We start from the raw sequence: 13,026 nt of genomic DNA, 5'->3' as shown, positions 1-13,026 counted from the left end.
CTTTGCCTCTGGATTTCTGACCTTCTGTTGCCATCTGCTGTAGAAGTGTGTCATGACATGTCTGAGCAGGCTGATAAAGAAAGACATTTATTGAAGTGGGGACTGGTGGCAGTGCCGATCCCTAACTACAAGGTTCTTGTGCTTGGTAATCTAAATCCCTTAAATCATCATCCGAATGATAGTGGTAATGCTGACTATTAAAAATGGTTTGAGATGCTCTAACTTCCAATTCTGATATCCATCAGTGGGTAGAAAAAAATTACCCGAGATAAAGGTGAGGCACATTGTGCAGATCTTCTCAGTCTAAGCGGTATACTTATGTGTTATAAACTTGTATCCAATGTACAGGCTGACTGAAATCAAGCCGTGATAGTATTGTTAGTCTCTCCAATGTAGTCTATATTGAGTGAAACAATGAGACACCAGCTTAAATCCTCAGACTGTGGTGAGTTAGCCAGGGCATTGTCACAATTACATTTGCCCACCCAGACCTGAGCCTCATTCTTACAGAGGGGTGGGTGACTGGGAGATTTAACATCCTTTGTCTTTTGATTATCAAAGAACTTTGTTAAATGCTCTTGCAAGTCAATTCCTATCACACAATGTGGCATTGACCCAAAACGCAGGGCATGTCACACTGGTTCAGCAGAATCCTATCTGATATCAGCATCAATGACAATTGTGGAGCAGTGTCATGATTTTCACAAGATTATGCAGCTGCTCTGCATGCACATCAGAAGTTGATTGGCCAAAAGAGGCTAAGGTAAAATTTTAAGAACTTCCTCAATCAGAACAAAGGAGAGTGACAGTGAGTGTAGCCCCATGGTTGGTGAAATTGGCAAAAGTGTGAACACGAAGGCCCCACTATTCTTAAATAAAGCGGCTTGCACATCTGCCTGGTAGCTGGCCTGGATGGACTGCCTGCCTGGTGGGAAAACTGTGGCAATTTAACCATGGGAGTCCACAATAAGGAGCCACGAGAGTGTTTCCCAGTGGCTGCTGGGTGGAGGAAACTCCTGTATATTGGTGTGGGTCACTTTACACCGTGGGCCATTTGTGCAACAGGCCTCAGGTTTCCTTGTGTGACCTGCCACAGGGTGCAATGCGCAAGGGTATACCAGTTGCTCCAGACTTTGAATGTCTTCGAAAAGCAAAAACAAAGAGCTCTGCTGAAAGGTCGATTTCTCCACTGAATCTTCAAGGCTTTTTTTAGTTTAAAATTCTTCCATTAGAGCCGAGTGTCTCCAGTAAGGAATGCAAGTTTTGCCAATACCTAATCGCCCTTGTGAAAGTACTGTTGATTGAATCACTGCAGTCCCCCCACAGTTCGTGTGAAATGTCCAAGAACTTGATCCAATGACACTGAAGGGACAACAATACATCTCCAAATAAGAATGCCGCGTGTCTCGGTTTGTAGGTTGCACATTGTTGTGCTCCTGTTCCTTGTGTCCTTGTCTGTGTAGCTGGTAGAGGATGCAGGTTTGGACGGGGGAGCTTTGAGCTGCTGCTATGTTACGCACTGCCTCCACTGTGCACTTGCTGAGTATTTTCAGCACTTGCTTCTTATTTTTTAATTTTGCTTTTCCAGTATCTGCAAAATTTTTGTTCTGATTGAGGGAATTCTTAAAATTTTACCATATCCTCTTTTGGCCAATCAACTTCTGGGATGTGAGCTTTACTAGTTAGGCCAACATTAATTGCTGACCTCTAATTGCCCAAGGGTGGTTAAGAGTCAACCACATTGTTCTGGGTCTGGAGCGACATGTAGGCCAGGCTGGGTAAGGATGGCAGTTCCTTCCCCAAAAGACATTACAGAACAAGATGGGTTTGTCTGACAATCAAAAATGTATTCATGGTCATCATTAGACTCTTGGTTCTAGATTTTTATTGAATTCCAAACCCATTATCTGCTTTGGTTGTGCCAAAACTTTGCCTGGATGCCTGGATTAACAGCCCAGCAATAATACCGCTAGGCCATCAGCTTCTTCATTATACGGGACCTCTTTTAATCTAATAGAGCCAGTAATTTCTTGAATAGCCCTGTGATTGCACTTGTTGCGTTTTTAATTATCAAACCAATGTGACAAGAACTATATTAAATGTGGAGTAAAATATGAATTTCAACATGAAGGTAAAGACATGGAAATAGGTGATGGCTAAGCAGGGGATGGGCTGCAGCTGCACTATAAGATGGGATTCTATCACTGATATGGGTCATCAATCCTCCAACCTTTTCATGATGGGACCTCTTCTATCTTGACTGCAAGGTTGGGTCCAAGTGTCTCTGCTCTGGGCTATACCTGGTCAGACGGTATAAAGGGTTACTGTTGATCAGCTGCAGCTGGCCTAGCCTGGACCTATGCAGAAATTGCCTCTGAAATGAATTCTTCTGCCTTTTGGAATCAGAGTGCTGCTGCTGAAACTGCCTGTAACTCTGTTCAATTAGTGCTGTCAGGTTCAGAACGGACTGTGTCAGGTTCGTTTGTAGTTCAGTAACAGACTGAAGGAATGAGGCTGAAAGGTCTCAAGCTTTCTCCCCAACATCTAAATACGATGCATTTGTTAAATGGGCTCCACATCATCCAGAACACTCCTACTCTGTGGCGTTGGGTAAAACTGAACCTGTACTGACAATGCCATAGCCCGCCACCTATGTCTGGTGTAAATGGGTCTTCCACTGCAGTAATTTCATCATCAGATGCTTCATCCACCTGAATCAGAGACAAATCTGAAATAAAGTGTCTGCGCCATGGCCAGAGGCAGGTGTGCCCCCAGAACACTGCCCACTCTCGTCTTCTGTTTGTGAAAACCACGTTGCTGAGATGTGCTCAATTCTGCTTCATCCACAACTCTGGCTGGTCTGTAACGATATACAGTCCACAAAGTTGCTTTGTCAGCCAAGGTCCATACAGCGCCTGTCAGAGGACGGAAACAAAGCTCAATCTTTTTTAGTCACAGGTAAGTCCAATATGAATGATGCAAGCATCGAGTCAATATATTGACTCACCTCTGATGCTCTAATGGTCACAAAATGAATCTCCCAGACAAGCATGCACTGAATAAAATCCTCCTGTCCGGTCAGCTCTTTAATGGACACCATTCCCCCATTGGTCAAAGAACATTCAGCGGCACCGAATGCAAACTTTGACTAAAGGAGGGCATGAAGTGAAAATTAATTCATGCGAGAAATACAATTGAACTGAAATCCTCTGAATTTTTTTTAAAAATTGTGTTATTAACTGAAGTATCATTTACTTTGCAGCCCAGTCCATCAAGAAAACCAACTTCCTTCCCTTGACTCCATCTACATTTCCCACTGCTTCAGGAAAGCGGACAACATAATCAAAGGCCCCTCTCACTTCAGCTATAATCTCTTCCACTCCCTTCCATCGGGCAGAGCATACAAAAGTTGCAAACATATACCAGCAAATTTAAGAACAGGAACAAAAAACAGAAGTTGCTGGAAAAGCTCAGCAAGCCTGGCAGCATCTGTGAAAAAAAAAATCTGAGTTAAGGTTTCGGGTCCAGTGCCAGTTCTGAGTTCCAGCAACATCTGCTTTTGTTCCCGATTTATAGCATCCGCAGCTCTTTCGGCTTTTAAATTTAAGAACAGCTTCTCCCCCCCGCTGATATCAGACTTTTGAATAGGCTTCAGATGTATTAGAGTCGATCTTTCTCTGCAACTTCTCTGCAGTTGCGACTCTATATTTTACATTCTGTTCTATTTCCCTGATGTACTTACGTAAGGTAAGGTTTGTCTGGATAGCATGCAAAACAATACTTTTCACTGTATCTTGGTATATGCAACATAATAAATCAAATCAAATCAAATCAAAACTATCATCTTACCTGGGATAAGCTGCTGCAGATATTTCAGTATACACCTATTCAGGATTGGAATGCTGCCCTCGAGGGGTGTTTCTCCCCAGCATTGATATCATTTGTGGGCATGGCCATATCCTTGGACACAACAAGGAAAGGCCTCAGTTGCAACCATGACAACACTTCCTGGTGTGAAGGTGCTGGTGTTGGACTGGGGTGGGCAAAATCAGAAGTCATACAGCACCAGGTTACAGACTAACAGGTTTATTTGAAATCACAAGCTTTTGAAGCACTTGGTCCTTCATCAGCTGAAGCCAAGGAGCAGTGTCCCGAAAGCTTGTGATTTCAAATAAACTTGTTGGACTATAGCCTGGTGTTGTGTGACTTCTGATTTTGAACACCTCCTGAAACTAGTCTGGAGACAATCCAGGCCAGAGATCCAATGAGTCTGGAGTTTAAGATTACAGAAGTTATGCTGTAGTTATACAAAACCCTGGTTAGACCTCGCTTGGAGAACTGTGAGCAGGTCTGGTCAGTACACCCTAGGAAGGGTGTATTGGCCTGAGAGATATTACAATGTAGGTTTACAAGAATGATACTTGGGATTCGGAATTAAATTATGAGGAGAAATTATACAAATTGTGACTGTTTTGATTTTAGAAGAATTTACAAATGAATTTTAAACTTCAAGATATTAACAGTAAAGATTTGATTAACTATTTCCATTAGTTAGTGGATTCTAGAACTAGGAGGCATACCATAATTAGGCTCAGGCTGTTCAGGAGAGATGTTATGAAATATTTCTATGCATAAAGTGTGGTAGATACTTAGAACCATCTTCCACAAATGGCAGTTGCTTCTCGATCAGTTGCTTCTAGATTAGTTGCTATTTTTAATCTGCGAAAGATAAGGTATCAAGGAGTAAGGGCCAAAAGGCAAACTTTTGGAGTTAGATCACAGATCAGCAATGATTTCATTGGGTGGTGGAACAGGCTCATGGGACTGATTGGCCTACTCTAGTTCCTATAGTTATATGAAAAGATAAATTCATATATTTTTATACTTTTGGTCTGTTTTGGCTACTTCCAATATGCGATAGGAGAAAGTGGTCCAAGCTATATCACTTCTGTCAAGTGTAAATGAGCCACGTCATGAACTCAACTAATGACCGTATACTGGCTGTTCGTGTAGTTGCCAATGCTCTCAGGACTGTTCAAAAAGTGCAGCTCAATTTCTGAATCACTTCCAACAGTAGTTGTTTTGCTTTGGGCTTTGAAAGTATGGTCTGGTTAGGTACAGTCTGCACTCTGTTTAGTGCAAACAACTGAAAGACCACATCTATGTCAGTGCTTTGAAGAACAATTCCACTTCCCCCTCAACATCCTACATGTTTTTTCCTTTACAAGGATGTATCTTATTTCATCTTGAATGTTATTAGTGAATTCGCTGGCAACCCTTTTCCGCTGCGTACTACAGATCATAACAACCTTTTGCATAACATCTTCTCCCCTGCTGTTTTTATTAATTATGTGAAACTTGATTAACAACCCTCCTACACCCTTTCTAAAATTTGGGCTCTCAGTTGGGAATAATAATCTGGCTAAGGCCTAAGCAGTAACTTACACAGGTTTACCCAAACCTCCTTGTTCATATTGTCTATGCCTCTCCTTATAAAGTCTAGGGGCCCAGCATGTTATATTCAGAACCTTATTAAGTTTGTTCCACCATCTTCAAAGATTTGAATAAATTAATCTCTGGGTCAATGCTCCTCCAGCATCTTTTAATGTTGCATCATTTAATATATATCAACTCTCCTCACACTTCTCTGAATTAAATTTAGGGTGAGCCACCCAATGAACAGCAGCTAACCGGGACCATATGCTGAGTGTATCTACAAGAACAGGTCAGAGTCTGGGAATTCAGCAACAAGTCACTCACTTCCTGACTTCCCAAAGCCTGCCCACCATCCATTAGACACAAGGCAGGAGTGTGCCCAAACCCTCTCCAATGGTTGGTTCATGGGTGGAGAAACGTTCTACAGTATTCACAGAGCTCAACAACCTCCAGGATAACACAAACAGAAATTGCTGGCAAAGCTCAGCAGGTCTGATAGCCTCTATGGGAAGAAAGCAGCGTTAACATTTTGAGTCCAGTGACTCTTCATCAGGACTTGCCAGACTTGAAATGTTAACTCTGCTTTCTCTCCACAGATGCTGCCAAACATATGAACATGAGAACAAGGAGCAGGAGTAGGCCATCTGGCTCCTCGAGACTGCTCTGCCATTCAATAAGATCATGGCTGATCTTTTCAAGGACTCAGATCGACTTACCTGCCCACTCACCATAACCCTTAATTCCGTTACTGTTAAATATCTTTGCCTTAAAAACATTCAGTGATGTAGCCTCAACTGCTTCACTGGGCAGAAAATTCCACAGATTCACAACACTTTGGGTGAAGAAGCGTCTTCTTAACTCAGTCCTAAATCTGGTCTCCCTCATTTTGAATCTCTATTCACTCCCTAGTTCTAGTTTCACCTGCCAGTGAAAACAACCTCCCTGCTTCTATATTATCTATTCCCTTCATAATTTTCTATGTTTCTATAATTATCCCCTCTCATTCTTCTAAATTCCAATGTGTATAGTCCCAGTTTATTCACCTGACCTGCCGAGTTTCTCCAGCACTTTCTGTTTATGTTTCAAATCTGCAGTATCTGTTATTCTTGGTTTTATTTTAGCCTCCAGGATAAAGCAGATACTTTACTGTGATCCTTGACCCCCTATTGCTGACGTCTTGCAAGTGAATGTTGTACGAGTTATATTTTATTCATTCACAGGATGAGGGCGTCGCTGGCCGGGCAGCGTTTATTGCCCGTCCCTAATTGCCCAGAGGGCAGTTAAGTGTCAACCACATTGCTGTGGGTCTAGAGTCAGATGTAGGCCAGACCAGGTAAAGGATGGCAGTTTCCTTCCCTAAAGGACATAAGTGAACAGGATGGGCTTTTCCCCAACAATCAACAATGGATTATCATTAAATTCTTAATTCCACATATTTATTGACTTCAAATTCCACCATTGGCTGTAGCGGGATTCGAACCTGGGTCCCCAGAACATTATCTGGGTCTCTGGATTAACAGTCCAGCAATAATACCACTAGGCAATCATCTCATAAGTTACAATATGAGTTGCAGAAACTAAGAAGGGCACTTTAACAGCATCTCACTCTACTGCAGGTTCTACCTTCCAATAAACCAAGCCCACCAGCACTGTGGGACTGTCAAGCAAAAACCCCTCTCATCTTTGAAAAGTTGCCTTTTTTCTATTGTCATCAGGTGAAAATCCTGAGACTCCCTCCCTGGCAGCACCTTGGGAACTCTATAGGGCCTAACCGGTACGAGAGGGTTAACACCACCTCAACGATGGGCCATAAATACAAGCCTTGCCTGCACCTTAAGGCTAAATAAAAGCATCACATTTGTCGAAAGGGATAAACTTATATGCTATTCCTCAAAATAATGCAGATCTGTTGTAAATTGTCTGTTACAAATTGATGACATATCTTGAAAGTTAATAGCATTTGCACCTGACAAAACAGAAATAGAATTAGAATTAGGTTTGTTGTCACATGGCTCAAGTTACAAAAGAACAGGAGCGCAGTGATTAACGTATTATGTCATCAACACATGGCACCATCTTAGATACAAAGTACTGAGGTACATAACTTTAGGTACAAAAAAATAGAAAAAATAAAGAAAAATAGTTACACGACAGTACAAACATACATGGTATATAAGTTAGAAAAATTAGAAATAAAGCTAAAAAGATGGGCATAGCAAAAAGGGTTTCCATGTGGTTTGACCTGGCTCCACCAGTTCCCAACCAAATGCTATCTTTGCTCTGGGCCGCTGACAGAAGAAGAAGAGCACTGAAGAGGAGAAAATAAAACCACAAGAGAGAGTGTGATGAAGAGTTATCGCCTTGGCAAGCATTACTTACCTGAGGTAACAAAGTGAAGAGCTGGATGAACACAACAGGCCAAGCAACATCATAGGAGCAGGAAGGCTGACGTTTCGGGCATAGACCTATTTACCTATGTGTCATCAAGCAGCTGAGACATATCCCCAAGGAAATTAACTTTTCTCCCCTCCCAATGTTGTTTTAGCTTAAGTTTATAACAAAATACAGTTTCACAATGTTATCCTTTCTGTGGCAGTAGTACCTCACATCATTGGCTTGAAAATGCATTTGGAAACATATTTGAGGCAATATTAGGTTGAGATCTTCTTAACCGAACAACCATCTTTACTTGCTTTTGATTGGGTCCTACAATGAAATGCCTGCTTGTAAGAGTTTTTCGGCAGTCAAAATTTTCTCAGGATAGAATTTGTGTAATCTAGAGTAGGTACATCATAGTATAAAGCACACATCTGAGTGAACTTATGGCAGCATGCAGAATTATGAATTCTAGTATTGAAACTTATAGTTTACTAACAAAGTATAACTCACTTTGGGGATGGTAAGAACTGCTGATGCTGGAGTCTGAGGTAACACAGTGCGGAGCCGGAGGAACACAGCAGGCCAAGCAGCATCAGAGGACCAGGCAAGCTGACATTTTGGATCTGATTTCTGAAGAAGGGTCCAGACCCGAAATGTCAGCTTTCCTGCTCCTGTGATGCTGCCTGGCCTGCTGTGTTCATCCAGCTCTACACCCTGTTATCACATAACTCGTATTGGGTTTGTTGAAGCGATTTTTGGTACCAGGCCGAATGAGTTTTCTCGATGATTCTTACCAGACAATGTTAATTGCCGTCCCTGCCCACTACCCCCCTCACAAGTGATGAGGATCTTGTCTGATTTCCACCCATCTTGCCATGCACCACTCCCACAACAACTTGCCTTGCAATGAAAGTTGGCTAGCATCGCCAGGGCTGGAGCAATCTTTAAAATCCTGTTGCGCTATTGGGCAAGCAAATCAGTCCAGAGCTGCACTGCTTGGCTTCATTTTGCCCTGGACATGCCAGAGAGGGGGAATTTGGAACAGAGCTTTGTACTTATGGTCTAGGATGCTGTGGTAGATAGACTGGCATACAAGGTGAAACCGACTGTTTTATTAGCTAACACACATTAGGCTAGGTCATATAAGCCCATAGTGTTGGGCATAATATACTGGCTTAGTGAAAGGGACAGAAAACTTTTAGGATACAAGGATATGTAAGGACATTGGGATATTTCATACTGGCAACTTGTAACCAGTGGAGTTTGACAGTGATCAGGACAGGGGCCACTATTATATATTAATAAATTGCATGATGAAAGTGAATACATTACATCCAAGTTTGCCGATGTCACAAACATAAGTGGGGAAGCCAAGTATTGAGGTTGGCACAAGGAATTTACAGATTAATGCTGAAAGGTTAAGTGAGTGAGCAACCACTTGTCAGACTGAATATATGGTGGGAAAATGTGAGGTCATGCACTTTGGAGGAAAAACAGTGGGGCTGAATATTATATAAATGGAGAAACTCTGCAGAAAGCCTCAGAATATAGGGATTTGGGAATCTTTGTCCATGAACCACATAAGGCTAGTAACCAAGTTCAGCGAGTAATGGAACGTTGGCCTTTATTTCAAAGAGAATGAGAGTGTACAAATGCAGACGTTTTGCTAAAACAATACAAGGCACAGGTCAGACCACAGTTGGAGTACTGTGGACAGTTTTGGGCCTTTTATCTGAGGGACGATACACAGACAGTCTCTGGGCTTTGAATAGGTTCTATTACCGAGGACATTCACAAGTCAATTGTTCACAGTCAGAACACATTGCAGGACAATATAATGTAATTGCTTGTGAGTGCAGGAAATATTTGTATGCCAGATTGTTACAATTACACTCTAGTATAGGACCATGATTGTTAATAATTCATTTCTAAATCAGAGACACCTTGTTCTGGCACTAAAGGCAGTCCAGGGAAGGTTCATTCATTAGTTTGATCCTGGGTATGGAGGGATTGCCTTATGAGAAGAGGCTGAATCGGTTAGGTTTGTGCTTATTAGAGTTTAGGATAGTGAAGGATGACCTTTCTGAAACACATAAGGTTCATAGGAGGTTTTACAGGGTAGGTGAGGAGAGGTTATTTCCCTTTATGGGGAAGTCTAGCACGAGGGTATAATCTCAGTGCAAGGGGTCTCCCATTTAGGGCAGAGAAGAGGAGGATAATGATTTTGCAGAATTTTTTTTTACCACAACAGACTGTTGAAGCTGGATCATTAAATATAGCCAAGGCTGTTCAGTAAGGGGGTCAAGGGTTATGGTTAGATCAACAAGTATATCAAAAGCAGAGTGAGAGAGGTTTTTAACTAGTAAGGGAATCAAAGGTTAGGAAGGAAAAGTCAGAACAGCGGATTTGAAGCTTATCGGATCAGTCATGGGACTTTTTTACACTGGAGTGGAAGACCATAAGGGGTGGCTAAATAGAGGTTTGTAAAATCATGAGAGGTATAGACAAGTCGAATGGCAGGTGTTTTTTCCCCAGGGTGGGGGAATTTTCTATATGGCTGTTTAAAAGCTTGCCCTTGCCAAATGTCAGATGCTCATACTGCTTATCTCTGCTTTAAATTGAGCTGTTTAATTACTTGTTTGGTGGCTTTCTCTTGAAATGATTTAGTGAGGGTGCTTGTCTCCCATTTCTGAGAAAGAACGCTTGGGCTCAAGTCCCACTTACTCCAGAGCTCATAGAGCCATCCAGCATAGAAACAGACCCTTTCATCCAACCAGTTGATGCTGACCATAATCCCAAACTAAGCTACTCCCACTGCCTACACTTGGGACCATCTTTCTTCAAACATTTCCTATTCATGTACTTATCCAAATGTCTTTTAAATGTTGTAATTGTACCCACATCCACCTGGAAGTCCACTCCACACGTGAGCCACTCGTTGTGTAAAAAAGTTGCCCCCTCAAGTCTTTTAAAAAATCTTTCACATCTCCCCTTAAAAATATGCACCCCAGACCTTGGAATCCCCCATCCCAGGAAAAGACATCTGCCACTCACCTTATCTAAACCCCCATGATTTGATAAATCTCTGTAAGGTCACCCCTCAACTTCCTACACTCCAGTGAACAAAGTCCTAGCCTATTCAGCTTCTCCTTACAATTCAAACTCTCCAGTCCCAGCAATATTCTGGTAAATCTTTCTGAACACTCACCAGCTTAATAATATCCTTCCTATAACAGGGTAACCAGAACTGGACACAATACATCAGTGAACAGGTTAATTAGGCAAGTATCTGCAAGCTATGTAAATCTTAATAAGATTCATATTTGTTGTGGTTCAATTATTGTTATACTAAGGAAAGATTTGGTATCATAAAACGATACAGCTTTTCGACTCATCATGGTCTCCCTGGTTTAGAAAAGATGTTGTTAAATGTGAATAAGTTCAGAAAAGATTTCCAAGGATGTTTCCAGGGTTTGGAGGGCTTGAGCTATAGGGAAAGATCGAACAGGCTGGGGCTATTTTCACTGGAACATTGGAGGCTGAGGGATGACCATTTAGAAGCTTATAAAATCATGAGAGGCATGGATAGTAAAGGTCTTTTCCCCAGGGTAGGGGAGTTCAAAACTAGAGGGCAGAGGTTTAAGGTGAGAGTGGAAAGATTTAAAATGGATGTCAAAGTGCAATGTTTTCATGCTGAGGGTGGTGTGTGTGGAATGAGCTGCCAGAGGAGGTGGTGGAGGCTGGTACAATTACAACGTTTTAAAGACATCTGGATGGGTATATGAATAGGAAGGGTCTAGAGGGATATGGGCCAAACGCTGGCAGATAGGAATAGATTTATTTGGGATATCTGGTGGACATGAATACGTTGAACAGGGTCTGTTTCCATGCTGTAGATTTCTATGACTCTTTGTGTTAATTTTAAGATAGAGCTCTCCATTTAGTCCCAACTCCACCTTCTCTTTCCTAACAGTTCTGTAAGTGTTTCCTATTCAAGTACTCATCCAATGCCCCATTTGAAAGTCACTTCTAAATCTGCTTCCACTGCTCTTTCTGGCAGGGCATTTCAGATCATGACTCGTCGCAAAATAGTTGCAACTCCCCTTAATCACCACCTTGTTGGCAGACCAGAGGAGTTTGAGAGCAAAGGGAGGGAGAGCTGATATACCCAGTGTCTGGGTCCTTTATTAATGCGGCTCAATCAGCTGGCGCCTGGTTACAGCAGCATGGCTGTGATATCTGAGTACCAGCAATCGAGAGGCCCAGGCCAATTTTCTGGGGAGGCAGATTCAAATCCTGCTACAGAGCCTAGTGAAACTTAATTTGGGTTAATTAAATCAAGTACGCAATATTTCTGGATTTGTAAACTAGCCTCCATAATGGTGAGGATGAAACCACCATCACTTGTTGTAAAATCGCATCTGGTTCATTAACATCCTTTGGGGAATGAAATTTCATGTCCACACCCGGTCTGGCCTACATGTGACTCCAGATCTACAACAATGTGGTTGTCTCTAAACTGCACTATGTGCAATTTAAGGAGGGACTCTACCAAATTCCAAAACAGAAATATAAATCCAGAATCTCGGCCCTGCATTAAAGGATTTCCACCAGTAGGGGGTGCTGATGCCCAGCTAAACTGACCAATAGAAAGTGAGCAGTGGTACCATCAAATGGATAAAGGCTGGTATTGCAAGAAGACCTTAAAACCTCATCGAGGAAAAATAAACATTTAAGGAATTGTTTCCTGAGGATGAAATGAAGGACCTCTAGAGCCCTATAATTTAACTTTTAGATGCTGCTATATCTGGAAGTGGGAATAGTTTCCCAAGTTGGAATTCTTGAACTAGGGGCACCTTCTAAAACCTAGGGCCAGACTGAGTCAAGAGCGATGTTTGGATGCACTGCTGCACACAAAGAGTGGTAGAGACTTGGAAGATTTTAAATCTAAGATAGATAACATTTTTGTTTACTAAAGATATCAAGGAATATGGAGTTAGGTCATAGATCAGCCATGATCTCTTTGAACAGCAGAACAGGCTTGGAGGGCTGAATGGCCTCCTCCTGTTTGTATAGCTTTCTCCCAGATGGGGGTGGGCTGGGTGGGATTTGCAATCAGCTCACCGTGCTTATGCATTATCAAGGCAGTCATGTGTCAATATTGTCATCCCTGCTGAAATGCTGTCACTGCTTATTTTTCCCTTCCTGCAC

This window comes from Stegostoma tigrinum, chromosome 6, assembly GCF_030684315.1.
Source record: "Stegostoma tigrinum isolate sSteTig4 chromosome 6, sSteTig4.hap1, whole genome shotgun sequence".
In the NCBI taxonomy this organism is placed as follows: domain Eukaryota; kingdom Metazoa; phylum Chordata; class Chondrichthyes; order Orectolobiformes; family Stegostomatidae; genus Stegostoma; species Stegostoma tigrinum.
This window is presented reverse-complemented; position numbering follows the sequence as displayed.